This window comes from Hyaena hyaena, unplaced genomic scaffold, assembly GCF_003009895.1.
Source record: "Hyaena hyaena isolate Hyena2069 unplaced genomic scaffold, ASM300989v1 scaffold_194, whole genome shotgun sequence".
NCBI classification, from domain to species: Eukaryota; Metazoa; Chordata; class Mammalia; order Carnivora; family Hyaenidae; genus Hyaena; species Hyaena hyaena.
This window is the reverse complement of record NW_024080826.1, coordinates 1,765,882-1,779,715: the sequence shown is the minus strand read 5'-3', so window position 1 is coordinate 1,779,715 and position 13,834 is coordinate 1,765,882. Positions and strand designations below refer to the sequence as shown.

At 61.5% G+C, this 13,834-nt stretch overlaps 1 protein-coding gene across 4 annotated transcripts in view; it reads right to left on the bottom strand.

The window, feature by feature from the left end:
• SEMA4D (semaphorin 4D) overlaps window positions 1-13,834 on the bottom strand; it is a 91,723-nt gene that overhangs the window by 46,392 nt on the left and 31,497 nt on the right. The window contains exon 1 of one of the 4 annotated variants that reach the window (XM_039241505.1): window positions 8,308-8,384. The exons of 2 other annotated variants lie outside the window; for them this stretch is intronic. The gene's annotated coding sequence lies outside the window, so the exon portion shown is untranslated. Of the gene's footprint in view, window positions 1-199; window positions 323-8,307; window positions 8,385-13,834 lie in introns of those variants that run through there. One more of the 4 variants, XM_039241503.1, reaches the window with a different exon arrangement.

Sequence of the window (13,834 nt, the reverse complement as noted above, 5' to 3'; positions counted from 1 at the left end):
GGCCAAGTGCAGGCAGGGCCGCCCGGGGCGGGGCGGGGGAGGGGTGCCAGGCACCAGGCACAGCTCTCCCAACAGGGCGCAAACGTGAGCAGGTGCGGGGGGCCCCCGAGCCTCACTTCAGACGTGGAAACAGACACAGACACCCCCGCCCAGCCCCCCACCTGTGTGGGGACCCCGACAGCGCACGTGCCGACCCTACCTCCAGACAGGCCGGGCACCCGGGCCCTGGGGCCACGGGGAAAAGCAGACGGCTCCTCCTGTCTTTGAGCCTGGGCAGCGGCCATGCGGCTTCCCCAGGGGCTGTCGTGGCCCCGCCCCACCCGCCTCTGGGGCCTCAAGGACCCTCTAGTCCCGGAAGCTCTGGGCCCGGAAGCTGATGTGCTGTGTGGGGGAGGGGCGGGGAGAGGCCCGCAGAGCGCCTTTACCCTCAGCCTGTAAGATGCCAAGGAGACGCAGCTGGGGGCCCGGCTTCCCCACCTTCCCAGCATGAGCCTCCTGGGGTGAGGGGAGAGCTGGTCGGGTCACCAAATGACCCCAGGACGCGCTGGCTGCTGCCGGGGCCTCTTCCCGCGACACCCCAAGCCAGGACCACCGTCCTCGTCACCATCCCCCAAGCCAAGCCCTGGACACTCCGGAGGTCACGCCAGCAGCAGACTCAGAGCCTGAGACCTGGTGTCTGACCCTGACTGTCCCCTACACCACCGTAGGGCCCCCCAAGGCTGCAGAGCAAACGGCCCTCCTGCGCAGGAGACCCTGACCCGAGTGAGTAAACACCCCTGGCCTGACTGCGTGCTCTTAAATCAGCTCCTCACCAACATCTTAAAGGTGCTCCAAATTAGCGGCAGAGCAGGGGCGTCATAAAGGACGGTCTGAGAGGCGCCTGGGAGGCTCAGTCGGTTGAGCATCCAACTTCGGCTCAGGTCATGACCTCACGGTTCGTGGGTTTGAGCCCCGCGTCGGACTCTGTGCTGACAGCTCAGAGCCTGGAGCCGGTTTCAGATTGTCTCCCTCTCTCTCTGCCCCTCCCCTGCTCTCACTGTCTCTCTCTCTCTCTCTGAGGAAAAAAAAACATTAAATAAAAAAACATTAAAAAAACAAAAATAAATAAATGAAGGGCGGTCTGAGCCGGGTCGGCGGCACCAGGGCCCCCGGGAGTCTGGGAAGTGTGCCTTTCCAAATAAACACACACTGCTAACCAGGTCAAGACCGCGTGACCAAATAACTGACCCCCACGGACGACCGCACAGGGAACGAAGGGCAGCAAGTCCCATGCTCAGAACGAGGTCCCCAGGTGCGTGTTCAATGTCAAGCTGTCTCGGGGACGGGCCGTACGCTCAGATAAAGCCTCGTTACAACAAACACTGCATTGCCGCTGCCCCTCCCTGACCTCCCGGTGATCGGCTGGGGGGCAGGGGGGAGGGGGAGCCCCGACCAGGTGGCCCTGAGGGAGGGGGGCACGCCCGGCTGCCCAGGACAGGCTCCAGCCTTGGGATGGCAATCCCAGCCAAAGGGTTCGAGGTGGCAGAAGGTTCTAGAAACATTCAGCCACAGGGAGGACACTCATCACAAAATTCCAGAACCAGATGGATTTTTTCACCGTAATCTCTCACCTTACAGAGAATCCTGAAGCACCTGCCTGAGTTTGCCCAACCCCCCACCCCTCCCCCAACCCAGTGCTTGGGGCCACATCTCTTCTACCCTGAAAAGCCAGAGGAGGCCCGTCACACACACACCTGCTTGGACCCTGTGTCAGCAGGTTGGGGCCCCTCATTCTTTTTTTAATGTTTAATTTTAAGAGAGAGAGAGAGAGAGAAAGAGTGTGAGCAAGGGAGGGGCAGAGAGAGAGGGAGACACAGGATCCGAAGCAGCTCCAGGCTCTGAGCTGTCAGCACAGAGCCTGACGCGGGGCTCGAACCCACGAACTGTGAGATCATGACCGAAGCCAAAGTCAGACGCTTAACCGACTGAGCCCCCCAGGTGCCCCAAGGGCCCCTCAATCTTGAGTGGGAAACAGTGACTGCGTGTCTGGGGTGCCAGCCGCCAACCCCACCGGCGAGGGCAGAGCCAGCCGGCCCTCCAAGGACTGTGACAAGGGCTGTACGCCGGTGTCCCCGGCCGCAGCAGCTCAGAAGGACGCCAGCCCGGAACGCGCCTCTCCACGGCTGAGTAAACAACCACCACAGTGCGCCACGCAGGCGACGCAAACCGTCAAGTCAACACGTACGGACAAGGAGGGACGGACACCACCTACTGTTAAATGCACGGGGGAGAGGATGCAACAGCACTGAACGTCTGCTCACGCCGCGCACGGCCCCCGCCGGCACTCACCCACGCAGACTCCGCCATCCCGCCTGGGCGGTGCTACCCGCTTTTCAGGCGAGCCCGAGGGGCCAGGTGCACCCGATCTCGGGGCTGAGCGCCGGGCTGTGACCACCTGTCACCGGTGGGGGAAGGGTGCCGGCTGTAAGCGGCACTTAGCTCTGGGCCAGGGACCTCAGGGCCATCTCTAAACACCTTTCCGGACTCATCTTTGTCTCCCGGTTCCGTTCACGTTAGAAAATGCACTTTCCGGTGTTTCTCTTAAGGAACAGCCATGCTGTTTGCAAATAGTGTCCCAGAGTCTCTCAGCCTCCTGGGCTGCCCTGCAGCCAACGGGGAGGCGGCCTGAGTCCCCAGGAGCGCATTCCCGCCGCACTCAGGGACACTTGGGTCCCTGTGGCCCCCTTTGCCAGGCGGGGCCACTCGCAGCTGCTTCTGTCTGAGCTCCTTCTCCTCCACGTCCGTGTGCTCTGCCTCACCGAGGGCTGGCCGCCCATTTACCCAGCAAGAGGGGTGCACAGGAGGCAGGGCGTCAGGGCCCGGCTGCCCGGGTTCAACTTGTGCGACCTAGGCCACCGACATGCGCCCTGGCGCTCGGGTTCTGAGCTGTAAGACGGAGCTGGCCTCACGTGTGTGGGCTTCTTCTATGAGCCCTGACCCGGCGCAGAGGAAGGAAACGCTGGTGCAAGCGATGACGTGACTCAAACCGAGCACGGGACGGCGTCAGCAGAGCCTCCAGAGAGAGCAGCAAAATGACCACTTGCCAGGTTTCAGGCTGAGCCCTGTCTACACCTGTCGCTACCCGCTGGAAGGCGCTCAGAGCAGGAGAGCCACCTTGTCTCCACCTCTGACCCTTGGGTCCCATCCTAAGGGCAGAGTGGCACCCACTCACCCAGGGCCCCTGAGAACAGCAGTTGCTGGCGGGAATCCTGACCCGGGCAGGAACCTGGCGTTCATGTTCTAAAGCAGAAAGAGGAAGACGACACAGGGGTGGGGCGGGCAGGAGGGTGGCCGGGGGCACACAGAAAGTCAAGTGGAAGCCAAGGGCAGACCGTGCACAGGCCCCGGGACCCGGAAGGTGAGGCCCGCGGGAGCACAGCCCAGAGCTCAGACACTGCAGTCCCTCAAGCCTTGCTCGTGACTTGGCTCGAAGACGTCTAGTAGCGGGCATGCGCCAGCCGCTCTCCGTGGCACGGCCGTCTCTCCGGACCTAACGCTAACGGCCCTCCCCACTCTCAGGCGTGGCTGCCGCGGGGTCCCTGGATTTGTAAGTGGTTGGATGGTGAGCCTCGGAAGAGGGAAGTGTCACCAGCCACGCACAGCCCTGCCCCGCCTCGGTTTCTCCATCCCTCCACCAGCATCTGCTGAGGCCCTCGCCGGCCCACCCACTCGAGGCAGGCTTGACCCCCCCAACACCTGCAGGGAGGGAGCCCTGAATGGCCATCACGGGAGGACCCGGGTGCACACCGCACACTGGGCTTTGCAAACGAGACAGAATCAGAGGCTGGGCCAGCAGACTGCAGTCAGCGCAGACCAGGCGGCATCTCTGTGATGCTCTGGGCCACTGCCTCGCACACCCGGAGGAGAGCCAGGAAGGGGCCCTAAGGGCGACCTGGGGGCCCAGATGTGACGGGAGGCTGTTACCACGGCCACAGGCACAGCCGCCTCAGCGAGAGCGCGGGGGCCCCTCCGGTGCCCGTTCCTAACGACGGTGCTGTGAGCAGACAGACAGAAAGCCAGCCGGCTGACCGCGTACCCCGTGACAGGTGGGCCCGGATGCGCAGAGACACACACCCCAGACCACAGCAGGTGCGGCCCCCTCTCCGCAGCTCCTGCCCCCACCCGGGTTCAGCGCCCCGCGTGGAGGCAGATTGAGAGCCCGGCCGGAAGAAGTGAGCGCAGGGACTCAGACGGGTGGTGGCACGCCCGCGTTCCGGCAGCAGCACCCGCAGCAGCCACAGGGTGACAGCATCCGCGGGGACCCACACGGGCTGCCCCAGAATGTGCCACTTGTACATATTAGTTTGAATTCAAGGGGCTTGAGAAACCGTCCTCATGAGAAGACACTCTGGCCCCTTGTCCTCTGAAGGGCCGAGAAGGCTGCGGAGTGAGGCAGCGCTGCCCGAGCCCGGACCCTCTGTTCCGTCCACTCTTCACGGGAGAGCTGCTGCTTTGTCCAGGAGGCACGAAAACTGCCTGCTTTGGTCACTTCCCGGCGTCTCGATCCTTGGGGCTCCCCTGTCTACAAGACTCCACTTGCTTTTCTCCTGTCTCTACAGCTCCTGTCCGTTCAGGCATTAGACCGGCCACGGGACCCGGAAGGGAAGAGGGGACACACTCCCTCCCCTGCAGCCCCAAGGGTGGGGGGGGATAAAGAAAACAGTACATCCACACAGTGGGGCATCACTTCCCTCCCGCAGGGAAGGGGCATCCAGTGTGCCCGCCTCAGAGGCACCGCCGGCGCCCTCCAAGTGACCCAGCTCCGCCACCTGCACCGGGAACCCAGGGCTCAGCCCTTGACCTTACCGTGGCTCGTCCCGAAGGTCACAGTGCTCCCCTGCGTGTGGAGTGAGGGGCAGGGTCCAGCAGGGTCAGCTTCCTTCTAGAACCGTCGCCCTTCCACCAGGGCCAACTCCAGGAGAGGAGAGCTCACGCGGCACTGCCCTCAGGGGCCAGAGCTGACACGGGTCCCCCACTGTGCGAGTTTCCAGACCGCAGACCCTGGCCAGGAGACACAGCAAGATGTCTGAAAAGGCAGCTCGGCTGCCCGCCTGGTCAGTCATGGTCAGCCTCCTGCACCTGGCATCAGCCCCGTGGCTGCCCCCGCCCCCACCCCCCGTTCCCAGGCACGCCCAGTGGAGGGCGGGTCAGGGGTCTCAGCCCCCTGTGAGCTGGGCTCCAGGAAGCTTCAGGAAGTAAGGACGTCAGAAGGGTGCTGGCCGCCTTCTGGAATAAGACCTCCTCTTCCCACCAAGATTCCCGGTCACATGCTCCAGGCTGATGTCCAGAAGAGCTCTGAGGTGAGGTCGGCCACTATATGTGTGCGTGGTGTGAATGTGCGTGGTGGCTATGTGGGGGGGGTGTGGGGTGTGCATGTGTGTGGGGTGTGCGTGTGTAGGGGTGCACGCATGGGGGTGTGCGCATGTGCGGGGTGTATGTGTGGGGTGTGTGTATATGTCGGATGTGTGGGGGGGTATGTGTGTGTGGGGTGTGGTATATGTGAGGTTTGGTATATGTGAGGGGTGTATACGTGGGGTGTGGGTATACGTGGGGTGTGCACATATGGGGGGTGTGCACATATGGGGGGTGTGTATATGGGGGGTGTGTATATGTGGGGTATGTACATGTGGGATGTATCAGCTGTCTGTGTGCGTGGTGCCGGGGAGCGTGTGTGTGGTGTGTGCGGGGTCTGTGTGTCTGCGTGTGCATGTTCTGGAACCTGGCAGAAGCAAGGGGAGACCAGAGTAGCCGCTGGGGGCAGCTGAGTCGTGGATCTCCACGTGGGTCTGGGAGAGGCCTCTGACGTGGTTCCCTGAAGGCTCACCTGGGGACATCAACAGTGAGTGGACGAAGGTTTCACGCTTCTTGTTCCCACGTGACACCACCTCCCCCAAACACGAGGTCAGATCGCACCCCACGCACGGCACTTTCCCCAAGACCGAGTTCAGGGACGTGGGGGTCCCGCATCCTGCAGACGGGCCCGCAGGAGGAGGCTGGGGGCCGGGTGCTGGATGAATGTTCCGACCATACGGCTTTCAGGACATTCGAGAAGCCAGAAGCAACCGTAAAGGAAATGAATCCACTGTCCTTACCAACACAGCTAGTCCGCAGCCACCCAGACAGCAGCCCGCGTGCCCCCCCGCGCACGTGGGAGCTGGAAAACAGGCACTTAAGCCCCAAGTCTAACTGCTTCCTTGGGATTTTACTTTTTTTCTGTAAAGCTTCTGTGCGTGTGACAGTATTAAAATTTATGAGCCTTTTTTCCTGTTACTCTGTCATTTGTCAGTTTAATTTGCATGCCCCACTGACAGGATCTAAGGGAGTAGAGGAAACATTTTTCCTTCCCTACTGCACCAGCAGCGCCTCCTCTCCTCTCTGCCCTCGTGACTCTCTCATTAAGAGCCTTGTGATTACATTTAGGCCCCGCCCAGAGGACCCAGGATAATCTCATCTCAAGATCCTTAACTTAATCAAACTGGCGAAGCCCCTTGACTGCGTAAGGTAACAGGTGACCTTTTGACAACAGGGGACGACAGGGGTTGGAACTGCACGGGTCCACCTACACATGTGATCGTTTCCCAATAAATACAGTCTGCTTCTGTAAATGTCTTTTCCCGTCCTTACAGTTTTCTTAACGACATTTCCTTTCCTCCAGCTTCCTTTACTCTACAAATACACAACACCTACAACACACAAAATGCGCGTCAATTGGCTGTTGACGGTATCAGTCAGGTTCCTGGTCAACATTCAGTCTGTTAGTAGTTGAGCTTTTGCAGAGACAAAAGTTACAGGCAGACTTCCAGCCTTGTGGGGTCAGCGCCCCTCAGCCCACACTGTTCAAGGGTGAGCTGTATTCACAGGCTGCGGGGGGCCGGACGTGGGTGTCCACAGGAGCCGCCGCTCCGCCTCCTGCAGCCCCGCAAGGCCCTCCCGGGCACGCCTCCTGGGTTCTGCTTGTAGAAGAAAATTATTTTTTTAGGTGGTCTTCTGATTTCACGATGCCGAGAAGTAATAAATACACAATTTTTCATTCTGGGAAGTGCAAACATACCCTGTCTGCCTTCTGAGAGCTCCCAAGCTGGGGGGGGGCAGCGGGGGGGGTCCCTGCATGGCGGTGGGGAGGGGCACCCTGGCACCACGTGGGAGGTGCCTATGCCGCACGCTGGGGCGAGGCAGCCTTCAGGTACTGTTAGCTTTAAGGACCGCAGGGTTAAGACCGGAGTGACTGCTAACGTGAAATGCAAAATAACCAGGAAAGGGACACATTCCTGGGCCATCTCGGCCAGAGCACTCATTCAAATGCAAATTTTACCCCAATTCTAGCAGGCTAAGGAGCACCCCTTGGAGAGCCCCTCCGACCTGAATTCCAAGCTCAGAATGAGCCCCAGCGGTTCCCAGCCCTCCCAGCCCGGGGCTCCCCCACAGCCCTTTTCAGGAGCCCCCTACACCCCAGTGGCCGCAGCAAGCAGGCTTGCAGGGCTCCTTGTGCTTTTGCCCGTCCCCCCCCAGGGACTGCGCCCGCCCAGGTTTCCAGGCCACACTGGGCAGAGCGCCTGGCTGTGCCCCCCACAATCCAGCGAGACCCGGCAAGGCAGGCGCGCTGCTTCCCTGCACAGAGCTGCCAGCGCCCGCCTACAGCTCACACCCACACTGGCCCTCCCCACCCCCCTCCCCGGACAGACAGGCCTGGGTGTCCCTGCCCCCCGCCACTGCCTCGGCGCCCACGGCCTTCCCCGGCTTCCTCAAAGAGTGTGTCTACGGGGACCTGAATCAGCCCCCCAGGCAGGGACCCGGGACAACGCCCAGGCCAGCGGAGTGCCTGCCCAGAATCATGCCTGCTGGCCAGACAGACGGACTTCTCAGGCAGGATGCTCCGGTCTTCGAGAAGGGGGACTGGCCATTCGTGCCTCGGTCAGGGGGCCAGAAGGATGCGGCCTCCTTACTCAGCTGGCTCGTGACAACCAGGAAAGCCCGTCTGCAGGACTGATGAGAGGCAGGGACCCTGCCTCCCTGTGCACAGCCCCCCCGGGGAGTCAGCACGGCCGGGGTGACCGCACGCACCCCAGTCAAGCACCATCACACACGGCAAACACTCGGAACAAGATGGAACTCAGATTCTCACGCATTCTCGTACCCAGGGCTTTGAGTGTGCTCTCGATTTTTTAGTGGAACAGGACAAACCGCAGCATCCGTAAACAAGGAGAGAAGAAAACACACCGGCTGTCTGACCTCCGACCAAACCCCTTCGCCCCGCCCCGCCAGCCTCACCTCTCCCGGGGCTGCGCTCACCGCACTGGCCACGGGAGGACGGCGCCCAGGACCCGGCGGACCCGGCTCAGGGACCTCTGCTGCAGGGTGTCCGTCCGACATGGCGGAGTCTCGGACAGGCCTGGGCGGAGCCGCGGGGACCAGCCATGGGGACCAGCCACAGGCACCACAAGGCGCCCTTCAGCAGCGGGACAAGGCCGCGCCGTGAGCCCCCCTCGGGCCGTGGAACACGCCTGCCCCATTCTCGTCCCTATCAATGGCAGGCTGTGCACGATGTGGGCCTGATTGTTCTCGTGTGTGGGCTCATTCAGGGCCCAGGCCGCGGAAGGAGGAAGGGGTGTGCTCCCCCAGGACAGAGGCGACTTAGAGCCACATGAGGACAGACACACAGTGCCCGGGGGTCACGCAGGCCAGGCCACCGCGGTTACCGAGGGCTCGGGGCTCCGGGGCGAGGCTGGGCCAGCTGCCCCCTTGCAGGCTCTGCTGAGGGGCCCTGGGGGAGCCCCTGTGTCCCCCTGAACATCAGCGTCTGGCCTTGGAAACGGAGAGAAGGCAGGGACGTGGACAAAGCGCCTGCACACCGCCGGCCACAGCACAGCTGGGCAGAGAGACCCGCGCTGCCTCCTGGGCCCCGTGGGTGCACCGCGCCCACACACTGGCGCCCCTGTCACCCTGCAGGCCTGGAGAGAGGCACCGGGAGCGGACCTCCACCACCCTGGTCTCAAACAAGCCCGAGGACAGGGGCCGTGGGCAGGGAGGCCGCCACGGGCAATCCCGCCCGCCACAAGAGGAAGACGCAGGCCTGGGGCACAGCAGCGCTTGGTGACAGTGCCCCCACTCCCGTCACAGCCGTCACCAGGACGGAGGTGTGGCTGTCACGTCCAGCACTGAAGGAAGCAGAAACGTGACCTGGGTGGTCTGGGCAGAGGTGACCATCACAACACGCCGAGTGCTCGAGCCTCGGTTACGAGCAAGATCGGGACCGGCCGCGTCTGCTGAGGGGTGGACGCTGTGCTATGGGTGCGGGTGCAGCCTGGCAGGACAGACCCTGGCTGGGTCCCCAGGCCCGGCACTAAGATGCCCACGCCCAGCACACAAGGCTCAGGTCCCTCCCTCCCAGCTGGGAAGAGACGGCCCTTGTCCCTTCTAACTGGGCGCCTAGGAATCCACAGGCGGGGAGAGCTGGAGACACAGTAAGACGGTGACAAGGAGGCGCAGGGCTGCACAGAACAGGCCACCTGACTCCAGGCACCGGCGTCCGGGGCCTCTCTGTCCTCCGCCACCCTCCCAGGGCCTTGTGACCTCACCCCGAGCAAGAAGAGACAGGGCAGCCACAGCAGGTGCACCCACGGGCTCTGTGGGTCTGGGGCAAGTTTCAGGGCCTCCGTGGCCTTGTGACAGCGCTCGTGGGAAGTCCAAGAAGGTGCGCTCCACAGCAGGTGCCTGGAGAGCTGGGGGCGGGGGTGCTGATCAGGTCAGGACCCCAGACGCAAGGAGACTCCCCAGCCTCGCAGGTGGCCCCAGGGACACCTGCATTACGAGCATGCTTTATTCTGTCATTCAGGACAGACCAAGAATGCTTCTGGCCTCAAAGCTATTTTGAGGCAATGAACTCCAGTATTATGTTCTCTGGCTGCAATTGTATACAATTTACGTGTCTTGAGACATTTATGAAGTCCGCAGTACACGCTGCAATTTGAGGATGTTTTTGCAGACTTACAGTCGTGAGCCGGCTAATTAAAGAACACGATGTTTTGAACTGGATCCCATTTCTATTGAAAAAGTGCTCTGGATTCCGGGCTAGCCCAGCAGGCACATCTCTGGGCCACAGCAGGCACCCAGACCCCGGCCCCGGGGTTGTCCCGGGGCTCAGGGAGAAGCAATAGCAGTGTCTACTATGAATTTTTTAATGTTTATTTTTTGAGAGAGAGACAGAGCGTGAGCAAGGGCGGGGCAGAGAGAGAGGGAGACACAGAATCAGAAGCAGCTCCAGGCTGAGCTGTCAGCACGGAGCACAGCGCGGGGCTCGAACTCATGAACTGTGAGATGACCTGAGCTGAAGTCAGACACTTAACTGACCGAGCCCCCCGGGCGCCCCACAAGAAGAGTCTACTTTTTAAAAGCCTATTTGCAGGTACTGTACTGACTCTCCTTTACAAAAAAGGTAGCAAAGAATTGAACTGCACAAATTTCAGCCTACTTGGCCCATCAACACTCCGCACAGGATTCTGCCATTGTTACCTGGCCTTCATCATGACCCCATAGCGCACACACCAGCCGGGGTGTGGAGAAGCACTGGGGGACCCAGAGCAGCCTGCCTCAGTGTCCCCCAAGAACAGTTCAAACAATGGACCATCACCCTCTGTCTGAATCTGACCCTCGTGTGCCCCGCCCAGGACACAGGCTTCTCTCCCAAAAACCCCTCCCCTGCATGAAGCCCATGCAGCACCACTGCCCTTCTCTGCCATGTGGACCCCCCTCCCCCCGCTCGTCCCTGCCCTCTGCTGGGCACACGTCAGCCATGCCAGCCATGCTCCACACCCTTCAAACACAACCCAGGGCCTTCCAAGTAAAGTGCCCCTGATCCCCAGGAAACCCAAGGCCTCGACGGAGAGGCCATCACAGGGGGTTCCAGAGCATCTACATGGTGGGCGGCCATTATCCAGTAGTGAGCTTCCCAGGCACAGAAGCCAGAGGCGCTGAGGGGAGAGAGCCCGGCGTGTCAGGGGCACGGCTGAGGACGGCGTGGCCGGGGTACTGATCGCAAGGGGGACCCTGGGCTCTGGCCACAGCCTGGGGCCAAGCTGGACAGGTCTCTGGCAGGAGAAGGGGGTAAGGGAGCCCAGAGGAAGGAGGAAACGGTACCAACCCCTCAGGCCTGGGGGCTCCTCTGGTTCGTAGGGTCCCGAATGCCGGCCCCCTAGGCACCCCCTGTGTCCACAGCTGCTTCCTGTCTTCCCTGATCACCGGTCACAGCCTTTCTCATCTCACACTCCAGTCTAGCGCTTTCTGCTCCTGGCTTTCTATCTTGGGCCTGCACAAAACCCTCCTTAAATCTCCGTCCTCCCTGGAGGACCTGCTCCCCACCCTCCCCTCCTGCCCACGGGGTCCCGCTCTCCATCCCCCCTTCCTGCCCATGGAGTCTGCTCCCCATCTTTCTCCCTGGGGAGGCTCCCAGTTCACCTTCCACTGACCTGGGAGCAGATGTACCACAGTCTGCTCCTGTGGAGATTCCAGCCGCACAGGTGTTTGGGAAAGAAATGAGCCTGCCCGGCAAGTGTGCCCTGGGCCCCGCCCGCCCACGCCTGCCAGCTGTGGAGCAGGCCGAACCACCAGCAGCCACCAAAGGAGGGCCTTTGTCGGGCAGAGCAGCACTGGACGGCCCCAGGCCGTACCCACCCCACCCCAGCCCTGCTCAGGCTGGCGTCTTCCTGTGGACCTGCTAGCTGTCAGCCCTGTGTGGGTGCAGTGCATGATGTGCGCCCGCGGTGCGGGTGGGGCTGGGGTCACAGGAGGGTAGGTGCCAGCCCTGACCTCAACAGGCTCCCAGCAGTGCAGGCGGGGGGGCATCCCAGCTTGGGCAGCACAGCAGGAGCCCGGGCACAGAGGGCATCTGGGGGCTACAGAGGGCATCTGGAGATGCAAGGCACTTTGTTCAGAGGGTCACTGCCTGGGTATGAGTTTGTGAAAGCAGCCAAAGTCACGCACGTGGTACAACATCTACACACACAATGGGCACACGCACACCACACCATGTACATTAACCCTCCACCACGCACAAGCACCCCCCACAGTGCACGTGCACTCCCCCCTACACCTCCCACCGTGCACACACACGCTCCTGCACACACCCCCACCGTGCATGCACGCTCCACTGTGCACCCTCACCGCCCACCGTGCACAGATGCCCCCCACACCCCAACATGCATCCTCTGCACCCCCACATTCATGCACACCCCACATGTATTCACCCCCACCCTGCACACACACCCTGACCGTGCACATCCACTCCCCCACGTGCACCCCCACCGTGCACACTCACTTCCCCACCGTGCATGCGCACGTCCCACCGTGCACAAAGGGCAGCCGCACCCAGAGGAAGCCCCTGCAGTGGCACAGCCCGACACGATGGCGTAGCCGGCGGGATGCGTGGTCTTGTCACTCCCCCAGGGTAACCCTGCTGCTTGTTGGATGCCTCGTTCCCCAGATACTATTTCCCTTGTCCTTTAACCTTTTAAAACTGTGCGCACAGAGGGCTAATCTTACACAACGGGACTGTCTCTGTGTCTGTTCCGCCTGGCCCCCCTCCCGCCTCCACCACAGTGTCCTCCGTGCTGCCCCCGGCCACACTATCACACGTCCACCCAGACCGTCCCCTGCACAGTATCCACGAGAAACACATCAACATGCACACGCAGTCACCTAACACCTCATCGCGTCTTGGAGCATGGGGAGGGGGTTCCTTCACCAGCCCGGAAACACATGGCACAGCCCCTACCCGTGAGATGACGGCACGAAGGCCAGGGGAGGGGATGGAGAGTCCCCAGAGGGACCCCGCTGACGTGAGCACAGCGGGTGCTCGAGTCACAGCTCGAAGGGCGGATTACGGAGTAATCCGTGCCGGCACACTTGTGGGACAGAAAGTGGGCGCCCCCTCCCTGGAAAACCTTGCTCCACATTATCCAGAAGTATTCTAGACACGCTCAAGGGCTGATCCGAGCACACAAAACGGCACAACGCCAGGCAGGCAATCAAGGGACAGCCTGTGTGATCTGCCTCCCAGACACTGGAGCCAGAAGTCGGAGGGACAGAGAGTCAACTGTAAACGGACGTGATCCTGACAGTAAAGGATGCATCGATGAGCACGAGCAGCAAACAGCAGGACAGGGAATGGATGCTTTCAAGGCAGAAGGAGATCATCAGCTCCTGTAACAAACAGCTCCTCCAGGAGAGAAACAGCCCTAGAGAAGCAAGAACACAAACAGAGGAATTTCTGCATCTCCGAGCAAGACCCTACCTCACCAGGACGCGGGGGGACGTGCGTCACGGAGCAAAGCTGCGTCTGCATCCCGTCCACGCTGACAGCGAGAGAGACCCCGCACGCCCCAGCTGGGAAGGCAGGCCGGGCTCGGGGCAGGCACACGTCCCCATCAGGAAAAGACCAACGGTTACATATGCTGGCAAACCGATCTGGCGAGATCTATGAAACAAAGAGACACACGCCCTGACCCCGCCGTAGCGCTCCCTGAAATCCACATGCTGAATCACAGCCTGTGCGTGCGGCCGGGGTATTTGGAGAGCACTGTTTACACTGGCTGTGTATTCCCTTCCCTTGGCAGCTCTAACAGATGACCACAAGCTGGGTGGCTTCGAACAACAGAAATCTATTCTCTTACAGTTCTGGAGCCACAAGTCTGAAATTGGTTTCACCAGGCTGAAACAATGGGGTCAGCAGGGCCGTGTCCCCTCTGGAGGCCCCGGGGCAGGACCCCTCCTCACCCCTGCCGGCATCCCTTAATCTCCAGCC